This window comes from Schistocerca gregaria, chromosome 2, assembly GCF_023897955.1.
Source record: "Schistocerca gregaria isolate iqSchGreg1 chromosome 2, iqSchGreg1.2, whole genome shotgun sequence".
Lineage (NCBI taxonomy): Eukaryota > Metazoa > Arthropoda > Insecta > Orthoptera > Acrididae > Schistocerca > Schistocerca gregaria.
Window position 1 is genome coordinate 233,074,796 of NC_064921.1, and position 15,011 is coordinate 233,089,806.

At 46.4% G+C, this 15,011-nt stretch overlaps 1 protein-coding gene across 1 annotated transcript in view; it reads right to left on the minus strand.

Annotated features, from left to right (window-relative positions):
- The window catches only part of LOC126336758 (long-chain-fatty-acid--CoA ligase 1), a 603,077-nt gene extending 588,352 nt beyond the window's left edge, over positions 1-14,725 (minus strand). Inside the window, exon 1 of the mRNA XM_050000762.1 lies at positions 14,639-14,725. The gene's annotated coding sequence lies outside the window, so the exon portion shown is untranslated. The remainder of the gene's footprint in view (positions 1-14,638) is intronic.
- Between the last annotated feature and the right edge of the window lie 286 nt (positions 14,726-15,011).

A 15,011-nucleotide genomic window follows, 5' to 3' on the forward strand; every position in this document is an offset into this window, starting at 1 on the left:
GTGCTCTCATAATGAAACGTTGGATGAATATAGTCTGCATAATTTGCGCTCTATTTTAAACAAATGCTAGTCGTTCACACTTACGCTACTTTTTCACGCTTATGATGTTATGAGTCGTATCTCCTGGTAAATTAATCGATATATGTATAGATATTGTTTGCAAAGTTTGCATCGAATAAAGATAATGGTAAAGAAGACATAAATTAAGATGTCATATCCAATGATGAAATTGTACTGCATGAACAGCGAAAATGTAGTAAGTGATGAACGTTCTTCCTTTCATCATTTTGTGTGTGTGTGTGGGGGGGGGGGGGGCGATGTTGGCGAGTTAACATTTCGTCTGGGTTTAAAATTATGTGCATCGTTTGTTGGAAGGCGTAAATGATCTCACTCTCAAATACTGGATGAATAAAGTCCGTGCATTTGCCCATCTTCAGTTATACTGTTTCAATGCAAACACAGTTTCTAATTTTTAATCCTTTTCTTATTGCGTTAAACTTTTAACATAAGGTTATACACTGAAGCGCCAAAGGAACTGATATAGGAGGGCGTATTCAAATACAGAGATATCCAAACAGGCAGATTACGGCGCTGCTGTCAGAAACACCTATATAAGACAACAAGTGTCTGGCACAGTTGTTGAGATCGGTTACCACTGCCACAGTGGCACGATATCAAGATTTAAGTGAGTCTGAACGTGGTGTTACAGTCGGCGCACGAGCGAGGTAGCGGTGAAATGGGGATTTTCCCGTACGACCATTTCACGAGTGTACCGTGAACATTAGTAACCCGGTAAAACAGCAAATGTCCGACATCGCTGTGGCCGGAATAAGATCCTGCAAGAACAGGACTAACAACGACTGAGGAGAATCGTTCAACGTGACAGAAGTGCAACCCTTCCGCAAATTGCTGCAGATTTCAATGCTTGGCCATCAACAGGTGTCAGCGTGCAAACCGTTCAACGGAACATGATTGATATGGATTCTTGTATCCATGATGTCTGCACGACAAAATGCTTTACGCCTCGCCTGGGCCCGTCAACACCGACTGTGGACTGTTGATGACTGGAAACATGTTGACTTGTGGGACGAGTCTCGTTTGAAATTGTATCGAGCGGATAGACGTGTACGGGTATGGAAACAACCTCATGAATCCATGGGCCCTGCATGTGAGCAGAGGGCTATTCAAACTGGTGGAGGCTGTGTAATGGTGTGGGACGTGTGCAGTTGGAGTGATATGGGAACACTGATACGAGTAGATCCGTAAGCATCCTGTCCGATCACCTGCACACATTCATGTACATTGTGCATTCCAACGGACTTGTACAATTCCAGCAGGGCAATGCGACAACCCAAATGTCCAGAATCGCTACAGTGTGGTTCCAGGAACACTCTTCTGAGGTTAAACAATTTCGCTGGCCACTTAACTCCCCAGACATGAACATTATTCAGCATATCTGGGATGGTTTGCAACGTGCTGTTCAGAAGAGATCTCCACCCCATCGTACTCTTACGAATTTATGGACGTCCCTGCATGATTCATTGTGTCAATTCCCTCCAACATTACTTCAGACATTAGTCGAGTCCATGCCACATGTTGTTGCGGGGCTCTGAGTGCTAGCGGGGGCCCTACACGATATTAGGCAGGTGTACCAGTTTCTTTGGCTCTTCAGTGTAAATGCCGGCCGCGGTGGTCTCGCAGTTCTAGGCGCGCAGTCCGGAACCGTGCGACTGCTACAGTCGCAGGTTCAAATCCTGCCTCGGGCATGGATGTTTGTGATGTCCTTAGGTTAGTTAGGTTTAAGTAGTTCTAAGTTCTAGGGGACTAATGACCACAGCAGTTGAGTCCCATAGTGCTCAGAGCCATTTGAGTCTTCAGTGTAAATATCTCGGATAGCTTCCGACCTCTGCAGTGGCATATGCGGAGCCTTCAAGAATTTTATAAAAGTGCTTTTAAGGTAAGTACGCCAGAGCAGCTGCGCGGTCAGCGCGGGTGACTGCCATGCGCAGGGTCCGGATTCAATTCCCCGCACTGCCTCGGAGTTTTCCTTGATGGGAGGATTGGTGTGGTGTGCACGAGAGTCTCGTGATGCCAGCTGAAGAGCTTCCTGACCGAATAGCGGCGCTCCACGTCCACGCCTCGGGAACTAACGACGGCCAGGAGAGCGGTGTGCCGACTGCACGCCTCTCTGTACTGACGGGGAAGGACACGGATATCGGTCGGTACCGATTTGCCGCCTCCCCCCCCCCCCCCCCAGTATCTGTGGACGAAGTTTACATATACGGAAGATAATGTGAAGGACGTATGGTCAATGGAATGTAAAAAATATACAGAAGGCCTGTAACTTAACAGTTTTAATGCTAAAAAATTGACGTAAAAGGATTAAAATCAGCCTTAAATGTAACAAAAAATAGAAGATCTAATGTCCTAGATGGCGTTATTACTGAATTAATCAAATGTGGAGGAACCATTTTAGAATTTTGCTTCCTCCTTTTTTTGTTAGGTGTTGGAAGAATTATTCTGTACCTTAAGAATGGAGTACTGCTAAAGTTATGTTTGTATTTGAAAAAGGCAATAGTAAAGGCGCAGGAAATTATCGAGGAATAAGTTGACTAAATGCGTTATATAATACTTATGGGAAAATTCTTAACCAAAGTTTGCAAGCTATTGGTAATGCAATAATCTCAGAAGAACAATCGGGCTTCAGAAAGGGACGTTCGTATAATGATAATATATTTATAATATGACAAGTTACTAAAAACGTCGGAAATTTGGCTTATAAACGCATTTAGCGCTTACTTATTTTGAGAAAGTCTTTGATGATGTAAAAAGACTTCTTGTGTGGAAAATATTGGAAACAAAAGCTTTTCCTAAACATCTTACTAGTACCATAAAGAGTTTATTTGTAGACACAAAAACAGTTGTAAGTTGATGTTCGAAATTTAAATAAATGAAGGCGTTCAACGAGGCTGGAGTCCGTCACCCACCTTTTTTATTTTATATATTGACGACCTAGTTATGAAGTGGGAAGATGAATATTCTTAGGAATTAAAATAGGATCTAGCGTACCAGTAAATACTCTGGTATTTGCTGATGGCCAGATAATTATACAGGAAACAGAAGATAATATACAAAGAACAGTATATAGATTGAGTCAATAAGCAATACATTACAACGTAACTACATCTACAAAAAAGCTAAACATAATGGCTTTCAAAATAAATAATCAAGTCAGATCGAAGGTAGTAATAAATGAAAAAAGTTAAGAACAAGTATCTCACTTCAATCATCCACGATGTGATATTAGTTTTTAACTTTGACAAAGATATTGAGAAGAAGTTTAATAAATATCTAACTATCTGCGGAACAACTGGAAGAACTTTGGGAAAAAAAATAAGAAAACAAACACGAATGAAATTCTATAAAGTTATGGCTGTACCTACTCTTTTATGTGGTTCCGAATCATGCAGGGTGACAAAAAAATGAAAAATCACTTATACAAGAAGCAGAGATGAAGTTCAAGAGATATGTAACAATCTCTAATAAAATTGATAAAATAAGGAGTGAAACAATAAGATCAGATTTAAAAATATTTTCAGTTAATGACAAGAGAGCAGAGAATAGAATGAAAGTTGATAGAATGACAGGAAACAGATTGCGAAAAAAGATAGTGAATTATTGGCCGACTGGAAAGAGAAAACTAGTTACACCTCGCTAGAGATGGATGGATTATAGAGACCGGAACGGGTGGCTACAGCACCTACTCCTTATAAGAAGAAGAAGAACATTATCATCATGACCATGATTTTGCTGGAGGGGAGATAGTGTATATGTGGGAGTAATGAATTTATTTATTCCCTTATTACACCAAAAGAAAACCTACAAGAATGATTAAATCTTTTAATTTTATCTTAATTAACACAACAAATCCATGTTGGTCTATTTTAACTTTGAAAGAGGAAGTTGGATGGCCGGACAGTGCTTTTAACCACCGTCCTATGGCATGTGAGTCCAGTCTCTTACCGCTGTGCCACCTCGCTCGATGTGAACTAGTTATCTTCACTTGTACATCAAAACTTTCTGCCAGATAATCCATGATGTCGACGTTTATGGTCTGTACAGTTCGTTAGAGGGCTGATGTGAAACTCGGCATTTGAAACATTTTGATGGATCGGACTTGAAACAGGACAGAATATGAGGCGTTATGAATGCTTTGAAACAAACAGTAAATTTTTGTACAATCGTAGTGGCATCGCAATAATATTATCTTTCAGTAACTAGATGCTATTGTCAGATCCTTTTAGGTCACTGCACGGATGTACAGGGGTGGGACAAAAATGTGGAAAAACCGCGAAAGGTGCAAGCTCGAAAGCAAATGGAAATGTCAGCCAAGCAGCAGGTTGGGCTGTTGTATTTAGCCATGAACGGCACCTGTGCATTATCCTCAATTCGTTGCAAGTATAAGTCCAGGTTATAAAAGTGTTCTCTGGAGTTGTGAGTGCATTATGTCGGAGCTCAGTGCGTTCGAACGTGAGCATGTTGTTGGTGCCCGTATGGTGCGTGCTTCCGTAACCAAGGTAGCCGAAGTGTTTGGTGCTCCAACACGCACCGTATTAAACATTTGTACCACATGCAAGAAATGCTGGAAAACATCATTCGCTAATCCACAACGCGGACGGTCATTGAAGAGGACTGTGACGAAAAATGAGAGGATGATAGCTGCAGAAGTCACAGCAGAACTGAATGTCGCAGTCGCGAACCCTGTCACCACCAAAACAACATGAAGAGAGCTCCATAAGGAGGAAATTAGAGGGTCAGCTGAAATTCCAAAATCAGTCATCAGTGATCAGTATGCCCATAACGGGAAAAATGTGGTGCCGAATTCATAAAACCGGGAGTATGGAACGATGGAAGAAGATCATTTTGTCGAATGAGTTTTGCTTCACACAGTTTCCAACTTCTGGCCGAGTTTGCGTCCCAGAAGTGAAACGTGGCAAGAGTTCGGTGATGATTTGGACAGCCATATCGTGGTATTCCGTGGGTCACATGGCTTCTCTGCAAGGTCGCATTAGTGCCAATGATTATGTGACCATTTTAGCTAATCAGGTGCATCCCACGGTACAATGTTTGTTCCTCAATGGTGGTGCTATGTTTCAAGGCGTCATAGCCCCTGTTCACACAGATTGCACTGTCGAGGACTGGTTTTTTGAGCACGAGGATGAATTGTTACGTGTCCTCTGACCAACACAGGCGTCAGATCTCAGTATTATTGAGCCTTTGGAGTAGGCACTGCAGAGAAAGGGGGCGTGGTCGCTATCGACTAACATCATTGTTACCTGAACTTGACACTATTTTGCAGGAAGAATGGTATAACATTCCCTTGAAAAGAATACAGGAAAAAATGGTTCAAATGGCTCTGAGCACTATGGGACCTAACATCTGAGGTCATCAGTCCCCTAGAACTTAGAACTACTGAAATCTAACTAACCTAAGGACATCACACACATCCATGCCCGAGACAGGGTTCGAACCTGCAACCGTAGCAGTCCCGCGGTTCCGGACTGAAGCGCCTAGAACCGCTTGGCTACCGCGGCCGGCTAAAAGCATACAAGACCTGTATTTATCAATTCCGAGACGACCGGGAGCTGTTTTGGGTGTCAGTGGTGTTCGTATACGCCGAATTAGGCATGATAATGTGTTGTGTTTCTGATATTTCGAGGATTTTGTCCTTTCCCTCCCCTGTATTTTTACCCTGTTAAACACAGAAATTGCGAGCTGAGGTAACAGGGTTTACGGATTGTCGTCTACAAAAGTAGCTGTCGTTTCGAAATGGGTTTTATCTGTCAGTGAACTGTGAACGTTACATAAACTGTGTGGGCAGGAGACACGGAAAAAGTTCACCGCGCAGAGTAGCAGCTGAGTTTGAGGCGTCATGTCACGGATTGCGCGGCCTCTTCCACCGGAGGTTCGTGTCCTCCCTCAGGCATGGGTGTGTGTGTTGTTCTTAGAATAAGTTAGTTTAATTAGTGTGTAAGTCTAGGGACCGATGACCTCAACAGTCTGGTCCCTTAGGAATTCACAAACAAATTTGAACATTTTTGAACGGAAAAGGTTCTCCCATCTGTAGATGCGCCGCGTATGACGAACGATTATTGTGGCTGAATGCAGCTTATGGCGCGAGTGTAGACCCAATACCTGAGCCGTCTGTTAGAGGCAGGCGTGTTCTGAACATGCCATCTCGTCGCTAGCTAACAAATTTTGAGCGTGGTGAGATAATAGGTGCAAAATGCATGGGTCACAGCTTTCGGGTTTCCGAAAAATCATTGGCTAGGGCAGATCGTGACTATCGCAGAGATAGTGTCTCCACTATTGTAAGCCCACGCACAGGACGTCATAAGCCTGTGAAGAAGGAATTTGCGTCACCTCCATAGAGACATACGGGACCATACGAGCAGATCGCCGCGGCTTTGAATACGGTTTTCCAGGAAGCTTTTTCCATGAAGACTGTATACAGACAAATGCAGCGCATACGCTTCAACAACTGACGACCAACCACTCTCCCTTTGCAGACACAGAGCTCAGCGACAGCCATGGCCAACCAACCTTGTCACTGGATCATGGAACAGTGGCGGCGTTCACTTCTCAGTAGTGGCGAGCTGATGAGGATGTGAGAGTGTGGCGTGTGTCTCACGAAGCTATGATAATCGAGTTATAGTAGGCTCAGCCATGGGCTGGGTTGCATTCACGTAACTGCAAATGGGTCCCGCTCCAGGGACCAGTGAGAGAGGCACGTTATGTTGACAGACCATGTGCGTCCCTTCTTGGCGTTTCAGTACCCTGACGGAGATGCAATTTCAAGCAGCAAGTGACTTTATGGACATCTCATTGAATTGACGATGATGGCGTAGCCCGCAACATCACCCAGTCTCTATCAGATCGAGGACTTAGGGGATGCTGTTGTTACCCGTGTAGGCCCCATGCAACCAGTAGACTAAAAAAGAACAACTGTGCGTAGCACTGCAAGACGGCTGGCTGAATGTCTTTCCAACACCTCGAAGACTCCGACTCCATGCATAGTTTGGAGGGCGTGCGGAGGAGTAGTTCGCTACTAACGCCCCATCCGGTGCCTTCCCATGACTTTTGGCCACTCACCGTATTCCACGCGTTACTCGTTTCATTAATTCTGTGAAGAACTGAAAAGAATCTAGTCTTCAGTGAGCATATTTTCCGTTGCATTTGATATTATTCAAAACGATCGTATTTCCATCGTTACCTGACACGATCACTCAGTGCAGGAGGCGAGCTATAAGTTTCTATTGAAGTCTTCTTTTGAAAACCAATTAATTTACCAAAATTGCTTTGTTAACACAATCACGGAATTACTAGTTTCTGCAGTATGTATTGCCATCCTCATGTCCATAAAACTGGGCAGTCATAGTTACATGAAACAGTCCCAACACATGGACTGAGCATTATAAAATATGAATGAAAAAGTCGAGGCATTACCATGACATTTTAGGTGTTCTATCATAAAGTACATACAATTTTGAGTACGCGTGGCAGGAACAAGGGAGACCGATGACACGTACTGCCGCTCCGTGAGTCGCTGACGACTGTCATCTTGTGACAGAATGGTGTAAGCATCCAGTAATTGTGTTAAAATAGAGATCTTGGAAAATCAGTTGGTTTTCAAAAGAAGACTGCAATACAATTGTATTTTCAGTTGTCTATCAGAGAAGTTGTCACACTTTTCTCAATTCTGCATTGCAATCTAAGGCATCACTCTGTGGAGTGCCAGAGAGAAAGATGAATTTGGAAATTCCGGTATGAGACTATTCGATAACGCCGCGTCTCAAAATGACGGCAGACTGTGACTATTTTGCTGCAGCGGAGAGCCTTCAAAAAGTTTTACGGCCTTTGCGACCTCATATAGGAATTTATCCAATACTTGCGTCGCACTAGAAATCTGTGGAGAATCATTGGGAAAAAAATCCTCATATACGTCGAGCAATTTTAGTTGTGTCTGTACGTGCACAAACCTCCCCTAAATATACATATATTTGCTGCTGTTACTTTAGCACATCAATGTGTCCACACAAAACAGAGATTCACTTCCTCCACTACCGACCCTTTCAAACCGAAAATTCTTTCAGCCTGAGCTATGTGTCGGTAATACTGGTCAGGATGGTGACGTGACGTTAGCTATCTCTCAGACTAGCATAGGTAGATATTTTAGCAAGAAACGAACATTACTGTCGCTGGGTGTTGAGTAGAAATATCTGCCTCCCCCATCATGTGGGGCCGTTCGCTACCGACTATGGCGCATGTATGCTATATCTATATGACCACTGTGCAATTCACACTTAAGCATTTGGCACATGGTTCATAGAACCGCTTTCAGACCATATCTCGAGTGTTCCACACTCGAATTTCATGCCGGAAAAAAGAACGCCTGACTCCTTCCGTGCGAAATCTGATTTTTTTGTTTTTGTTTTGTGGGACTTAACTGCTAAGGTCATCAGTACATGAGATTACACACTACTTAACCTAAATTATCCTAAGGACAAACACACACACCCATGCCCGAGGGAGGACTCGAACCTCCGCCGGTTTTATTTTATTACGATGGTCATTTCTCTCTATGTACGGGGGGGGGGGGGGCTCAACAAAATATTTTGGCACACGGAGCAGAAAGTTTGTGGTTGAAATTTCGTAAAACGATCTCACCATCACGAAAATTGCTTTTGTTTTGATGATTGCTACCCGAACTCTCTTATTATATACGTTACACTCTCTCCACTGCTTCCCTATAATGCGGATCGAGCTGCCTTTCTTTGAGCCTTTTCGATGTCCAGCACTCCAGAAGATGTTGGACCAGTGTAGTGTAGACAGTCTCTTTAGGAGACCTGTTGCAACTTCTAAAGGTTTTGCCAATAAACTAAAGTCTTAATTTCGCCTTCCCCACAACACTTTCTGTATGATAATTCCAGTATAACTTGTTAGTGACTAATGCCTAGATATTCACATAGGCGTCCGCAAGAGGTGGAGAGGAAAGAGGGAAGAAAGCGGCACTTGCCTCCTCCCAGAATTTGGGGTACAGAATTCAAACACGGGCTGTTTGCGGAAAATTATGCCTTACCTTCGGTACGATGGTGATTATGGTGTTGTCAAGACGAATGTGGCGATTTACAGAATTGTGCCAAAATACAGTCCGCACACTACTCTCTGTGCCTTCCCCATGCAGCTCTTATGAAGCTGGGGGGAAGAAACCATTTTAAGACGCTTGCGTGCGAATTACGGCGCCTATCTGAGCTCAAAAATGAACGTGGCTGCCATATATCCGCCTAGCATTTCATCCCTAATTACCTCAAGGACACTTCCTCCCCCTACTGGTCAACTGGGGGCCTAGAACCGACGTAGAGGCTCCATCGCCGCCGCAGCCGCAGTGGTCCACAACCCCACGACGGCTACCGCAGTCTTCTTCACCCCTCCGCCGCCCCACACCGAACCACTCTTTCCGGGTTATCGTGCGTTACGGTCCCCTGTGCCCCCCCTCCCCCCCGCCCCCTAGGGAACGTCTCACAGCAGTAGAATGTACCCCTATGTTTGCATAGGAGAGTATTGGTGGTGTACGCGTACGTCGAGAACTTGTTTGCGCAGCAATCGCCGACATATTGTGTGCTGAGGCGGAATAAGGGGAACCAGCCCACATTCGCCGAGGCAGGTGGAAAACCGCCTAAAAAGCATCCAGAGACTGGCCGGCTCACCGAACCTCGACACAAGTCCGCCGGGCGGATTCGTGCCGGGGACCAGGCGCTCCTTCCCAATCCGTAAAGCCGTGCGTTAGACAACACGCGATCTAGTGTAGGCTAATATCAACGGTACATTACCAATTGGCTGCTGTCAAAGAAGGTCTGTCGCGGCTTGCTGACACCTCATTCAGTTTTTCAATCGCATACCGGTTACACACTGTCCAGTCACATTAATGTGTCCACCACACCAAAAGGCCTGAATAATCACCTTCTGCAGCGCGAACCGTTGGTAGGTGCGCCGGAAGAAACTCAATAAGGTTCTGGAAGTCACCGGCAGGGATTTGGAGCCAATGCCGTGGTCAGCTGCGCTATGTTTCTCGGTTGAGCATCCAAGGCGCGAACAACCCGATCGAGGTATCCCCACAGGTTCTCGATTGGGTTTTAATCCGGGAAGTATAGTGGACAGGTGAGCACGGTAAACTCACCCTGGTGCTTTTCGAACCACGCAAGTACACATCGAACTGTGTGACACGTTCCATTGTCCTGCTGGTAGATGCCATCGCTGCCGAAGAAAAACAAACTACAAATACGGGAGGATATGGTCCCCAAGTGGTGATGCATACGTCTGTTGATCCACTGTGGTTTCCAGAATGACGAGATTATCCAGGAAAAGCCACGAAAACACTCCCCGCTGCATTACGTTCTCTCCTCCGATGTGGACTCTTGCGATGATAAAATGGCCATCTCTGCGATGGAGCATAAAACATAATTCATCTCAGAAGGCCACCTGTCACCAGTCAGTAGACATTCAGTGACGGTGTTGGTGTGCAAATCCCAGTCTTCGTCACCGATGAATAGCAGTCAGCATGGGAAAATGAACCAGGAGCCTGCTGTGGGGCCCCATTCGCAGCAACGTTCACAGAACGGTCTTTGATGAGACACTCTTAGCACTCGGTTGACGTGGCCGGTCAGTTGCGCAACAGCTGCACGTCTGTTCGCCCGTACGCATCTCTGCAGCTATTGTTCACACCTGCTACTTGTGGCCCGTGGTGAACCACAGTCGCCTTGGTATACCAGATTTGGATAGTGCTGTTTTTCCATACGCGGTATACTTTAACCACGGCGGCACACGAACGGTTTACAAACATGGCCATTTCGAAATGCTTCCACCCTTGGCCCGAAAGCCAATGTTCCATTCCCTTTTGGATACATCCGCTCCGTTTCCGCATTAGGACAACAACTGCCGGCCGGGGTGGTCGAGCGGTTCCAGTCGCTACAGTCTGGAACCGCGCGACCGCTACGGTCGCAGGTTCGAATCCTGCCTCGGGCATGGATGTGTGTGATGTCCTTAGGTAAGTTAGGCTTACGTAGTTCTAAGTTCTAGGGGACTGATGACCTCAGATGTTAAGTCCCATAGTGCTCAGAGCCATTTGGACCATTTTTGAACAGCATACGCAGACGCATTTAAGCCTTGTGTCCGTACGTAAATGTAACGAGAAGAATTCTTAATAAATGGTGCAGTGGGAAGTACCCTCTGCCATGCACTTTTGAATGTTGATATAGATTAGGGTAAGATTACTCTGAGAGTCGAGCGCGCCTTTTTTGGCGAAGGAAGCAGAATACCGTAGGGGTAAAAGTACCGGTAGGCGTCTCGACTTTTTTTCGTGAAACGCATGGAGGTGGTGCACTTACAGCGGGACTGCAGCTTCAGCCTTCCTTAGAGTTATTGTGATCCGCACACCGCTCTCCCAGCCGTTGTCAGTGTTCGTGACAGAGCCGCTACTTCTCAGTCAAGTAGCTCCTCAGTTGGCCTCTCAAGTGCTGAGTGCACCCTGCTTGGCAACAGCGCTCCGCACATCGGTCACCCATCCAAATGTAGCCAGACGCGACAGCGCTTAACTTCGGTCATCACACGAGAACCGGTGTTAACACCGCGGAAAGGCCGTTGGAAAGCCAACTTAGTAACTTTCAAGAACTAACTTCAAGCGACGGTTATACTACATATTTCTCCTGTACGGATCGCAGAGACAAGATCAGTCAAATCACAGCATACGCGCCAGCCAGTGTGGCCGAGCAGTTCTAGGCGCTTCAGCCCGGAACCGCGCGACCGCTACGGTCGCAGGTTCGAATCCTGCCTCGGGCATAGATTTGTGTGATGTCCTTCGGTTAGTTAGGCTTAAGTAGTTCTACGTTCTAGGGGACTGATGACCTCAGAAGTTAAGTCCCATAGTGCTCAGAGGCAGCCGACAACAACTTCTCTGTTTTCCGCGTCCTCTAGACACGAATTACAAACCTCCCAATACTAGTGATACCACCTGCCATTTGAGAGCAATTATACTGCATTGACAAACTGCCATTTGTGAGCAGTTATTCTGCACTGACGTAGAAACCAGGCAGTGGTTAAAAAAAAATGGCTCTGAGCACTATGTGACTTAACAGCTATGACAAACTGCCTATTGGCTTCTGTCTCGGGTTCTTCGGCCGACGTTCATCTAATGATTTTTCTGACGTTTCGCCAGCACGAGTGGCTGGCATTGTCAAAGCTTCACCCTCCATTGCCGGTGGTGAACTGGAGCCGAGCTCGCGGCCGCAGACTGTATGTACCTGGCGCACCAACGTCCGAGGGCTTCTCCGCAGTCATTTCCGGTGCGGTTCTACTCTTGCTACCTGCGACGGTCGCTCGCTGCAGTACGGGAAGCCAGGATCCGTTTACCTTAAGGCTCTCCTCTTTCTTGTTCAAACTGTTCGCGTGTTTTTGTATTTCTACATCTTCTCTGAACAAGCGCGTGTGATAGTGCTTCTCTACAGCCAGAACTTCCGTGTCGTCGAATTTTATTACGTGGTCGGTCTCATTCAGTGAGTGCTCTGCCACGGCCGATTTCTCCGAATGTCCCAACCTGCAATGTCGCTTATGCTCTTTGGTCCTGGTGTTGATGGATCGTCCAGTCATTCCGACATAAACTTTTCCGCATGTGCAAGGTATACGGTATATTCCCGACATTGCAAGTGGGTCCCTTTTCTCCTTTGCCGATCTAAGACACTCTTTGATCTTCCTTAAGGTCAACGGATCCTGGATTCCCGTACTGCAGCGAACGACCGTTGCAGGTAGCAAGAGGAGAACCGCACCACAAATGACCGCGGAGAAGCCCTCGGACGTTGGCGCGCCAGCTACATATAGTCTGCGGCCGCGAGCTCGGCTCCAGTTCACCACCGGCAATGGAGGGTGAAGCTTTGACAATGCCAGCCACTCGTGCTGGCGAAACGTCAGAAAAATCATTAGATGAACGTCGGCTGAAGAACCCGAGACAGAAGCCAATAGGCAGTTTGTCAACAAGTGGCCACGAAAGCCTTAACAATTTTTTAACAGCTATGGTCATCAGTCCCCTAGAACTTATAACTACTTAAACCTAACTAATCTATGGACAGCACACAACACACAGCCATCACGAGGCAGAGAAAATCCCTGACCCCGCCGGGAATCGAACCCGGGAACTCGGGTTCAAATGGTTCAAATGGCTCTGAGCACTATGGGACTTAACATCTTTGGTCATTAGTCCCCTAGAACGTAGAACTACTTAAACCTAACTAACCTAAGGACAACACACAACACCCGGGAACCCGGGCGTGGGAAGCGAGAACGCTACCGCAAGACCACGAGATGCGGGCCCAGGCAGTGGTCACATTAATGAGAATGGATCATGTAGTAGACTCTGAAGGACTCGGTCTTTATACTATAGATATGTTCGCTTGTGCCTCAGATGGCCCAAATGCGTGAATCGAAAATAAAAAGTCTCATTTTTGGTAATAGATAAGAGATAAGAAAGTGTGAAAAATCAAGGTCGAGAAGATCTCCAAGAAAAGGGATATTCTCAAACTCCTTGCGGTTTATCACAACACATGTCGTAGTTTTACTAATTCAGCAGTCCAATTTGCAAGGCTACATACACAATTATGTGTCAAACTGGGTGGTGGGATGGACTGGGGGGGGGGGGGGGGGAGGGGGGCCAAGTCTCTTTTTTGTTCAATCCCAGTCCGTGCACGACTCACGGCCCAGGTTTGGATATGGCCGTGAGTCGTGCACTGATAGCCAAATGGTAACCGGCACGGTGTCTTAGCGTGTTCGGTCAGAGGGTTAGTTGCCCTCTGTAATAAAAAAACTGAGTTAATGGATCAAACACGAACTGAATCGGGTGTCTTCCGACTTCCGCCCCAAGCACATACTACGAAAAAAAAAAAAAAAAAGGTAAGGGACCGCTCGCGAGAAGCGGGAAATCGGATTCGAGTCCCAGTTTGGTACAGATTTTCATAGTCGCCATTCCATTCTACAGCTGATGGTAGTCCTTATTCGCAAATGTGAAGTCATTTGATGTGTTTTGTACCGCCTGTGGTCGCCGCAGCGCCTCTTTCTTTGGAGATGCTTGCATGTCCGAAGTAAGTCTGCATCGTAATCAGAAGAACACCGACACTGAAATTTCGAAAACAGGGGAGGTGTTGCAAAGAATTGGAGAGAATAGAAAAAAAGTAAGAGAAATTGACTAGGTGACGTACTCAGACGCCAATGCTTACTTTAGCAACGAATTGAAGTAGTAGTAAAGGGAAAGATAAGAAGAAGAAGACTGTTTGAGCGAATAAATAGATAAATATTTTACGGAATTAAAGAGGAAACTACGAGTTCGGAAGAGATGGCCGAGTACCATGCCTAGACCTGCCGCAAGGTACAAAAACTGATGACAGAAAAAATAGCGAGTGATATTTTCGTTATCACATCAGAATTCAGCAAAATAAAAACCACAAGAGTAAGCCACTTTCATTTAATATAAAAGTTTCAGAAATGAAGGCGCTAGTTCGGGACTCGAGAAGAGTGGAGCCGAGGGCGGTCAGCTTACCTTCAGTCTACGGTAGAGGCGGCCACTGCGGGCATGTCGCGTCGCCGGCAGCCCCACGCGTCCCGCACGTGAGCGCACACCAGCTGCGGACGGTAGCGCCGGTATGCCGAGCCGAGCGCCGCCGCAACCCCAGCTGCGCCGCCATTGGCCGGCGCGCGAGGTGTGCCTCCGTGACGTCACGCCGCCATCGATTCCCCTGACCGAGATACGGTGCACCAGCCCGTGCAACCCCGTCTGCCGAGGCGAGGTCGATAGCGCTGGAGAGGGGTGGGGCAGGGGGGGTTGTGCGTGTGTCGGGAATGACGGATCAGCCGGTCACGCTCCGCCAATATCTGTCATCTGTCATATGTCCGCCGCCGATGCAACGCGAAAC